We start from the raw sequence: 2,120 nt of genomic DNA, 5'->3' as shown, positions 1-2,120 counted from the left end.
TTTTCAGACTTTGCTTTATTAGTGTCTTTAATGAAATGAATGTCAACACTGGTTAATTTGTTTCTCTCTTAGATGTTCTTACAAAACACTCAGTGGTGTGTTCTTCTCAAGCTGTAATGCTGTTCTTTCCATGAGTTGCACAACCCAACTACCCAGCCAGAAGACAGACAAGGTGTCCCCCATAGAGGTCCAGTTACCCTGCCAGTTTAGGCCTCCAGCACAAGGAATGACCACATTGTAATAAAAACAATTCCCTACAGGATAGAAATAGACAACAAGGGAAAAAAAGACTTCCACAAGATAGTTAGATTGTTTGTTCCTCCCTTGAGGAGGCAAATATTAAGGTTATTTCGTTATACAGACACACACATGCATACACACATACACATATCCAATCTACTCCTCATAAAAATAATCTCATTAACCTCAGTCAGGAGAATCTCTGCATGATTTTTTTCCCCGAAGGTTTATGGAAGATATTACAGCACAGCAGAATGATTCAAACAACTCCATGTGGTGTTTTGAAATTCATCCCAATTGTAGTCTGAGTGACCTGCAGGTTGAACAGACTGCCAAAGTCTAAGAGTTTCAACAGCTCCACTTCAGTGATCTCCTGATCCAGGGCTGAGGCATCAGGAACATAATTATCTCTTCTCTCTCTGTCCTCTTGCAGTTTGATGCAGATACCTCCCACCAGACCTCTCTGATCCCACCCCATCAGATCTGTGACGTAGCCTGCTATCTTGCTGCAGAGCTTCTTGCTGGGAATAATGGCAATCTCCCCACACACAGGGTTGTTGGTATGGAAGTCTTTGCTCAGGTGAGTGTAGTACTTCTCAGTGATGACCTACGCCACCTTCCTCACAGTTTTGGTACAAACATAGCCAAGGTTGGTGCGTCCCTGGTAAAAGAGCTCCATATGACTTGTTTTTAGAGATCAGCTCAAATAACTCAGGTGGATATAACTCTACCTAAAGTCAAGAATTACAAGAATGATAAAGATGTCCACCATGCCATGATATCTGGAAATTCCCAATGTTTGTGTTACATTTTGTTGGTGTAAGAGTTTATACATCCCCAACACAAAAGAAACTACATGAATGATATTATTTATAATTATATTCTCTTAAAAATGAAATGCCCTAGGGCGCCTGGGTGGCTCAGTTGGTTAAGCGACTGCCTTCGGCTCAGGTCATGATCCTGGAGTCCCTGGATCGAGTCCCACATCGGGCTCCCTGCTCGGTGGGGAGCCTGCTTCTCCCTCTGACCCTCCCCCCTCTCATGTGCTCTCTGTCTCTCTCATTCTCTCTGTCTCAAATAAATAAATAAAATCTTTAAAAAAAAATGAAATGCCCTATAATGCTTCTTTTTCCTTTTGATATTCTTCAGCAGATGAATAAAGTGATTCATATTAAATTCATATTAGCTTTGCATTATCACAGATTTTTCTTTTTGCTTCTTCATCTTTGTGACTGTACTTTAATATAACCTCATTAAAGGGGCACCTGGGTGGCTCAGTTGGTTCAGCGTCAGACTCTTGATTTCAGCTCAGGTCATGATCTCAGGGTTGTGGGATCCAGCTATACTTCACACTTCAGACTCCCTGCTCAGCAGGGAGCCTGCTTCTCTACTTCTCCCTCTCCCCTTCCCCTTCCCCTCAGCTCATGCATGCTCTCTAAAATAAAATAAATCTTAAAAAAAATTAAAAAAATATATATATATATCTTCATTAAATTCAAGGGACAGTTTGGGTATAAGATCTTATACAACCAAAGAACTCATCCAAAGAATGCAAGTAATTGAACTCATCCAAAGAATGCAAGTAATGACATTCTTAAAGCTTTTGCAGTGGACACTGTAAACCACACACAGGTCTTTGGCCATCTTCACGATTATACTTAACAGAATTATCTAAACCAAAATATCCAGGATAATGAGAAACTCTTTTGATCTATAATGTTTTAAAAGATATTTTATATGGGAATATAGAAATATATATAGTATATATACACGATTCACAGACACACACACACACACACACATATAAAAGAATATAAATGATTCTTTTCAAAAGAACTTTCTCTTTGTTATTTCCTGGTCATATAAAAAATACAACTTTA

General features: G+C 39.2%; 1 pseudogene; it reads right to left on the bottom strand.

Annotated features, from left to right (window-relative positions):
* Positions 1-429: 429 nt before the first annotated feature.
* Positions 430-919, bottom strand: LOC123836458 (small ribosomal subunit protein eS17-like; annotated as a pseudogene).
* Positions 920-2,120: the final 1,201 nt, after the last annotated feature.

The sequence above is a fragment of the Mirounga angustirostris genome, unplaced genomic scaffold, assembly GCF_029215605.1.
Source record: "Mirounga angustirostris isolate CCGP_5_RB_7025 unplaced genomic scaffold, mMirAng1.0.hap1 SCAF_8, whole genome shotgun sequence".
Lineage (NCBI taxonomy): Eukaryota > Metazoa > Chordata > Mammalia > Carnivora > Phocidae > Mirounga > Mirounga angustirostris.
The sequence above is the reverse complement of the archived record's forward strand: the minus strand, read 5'-3'. Positions and strand labels throughout refer to the sequence as shown.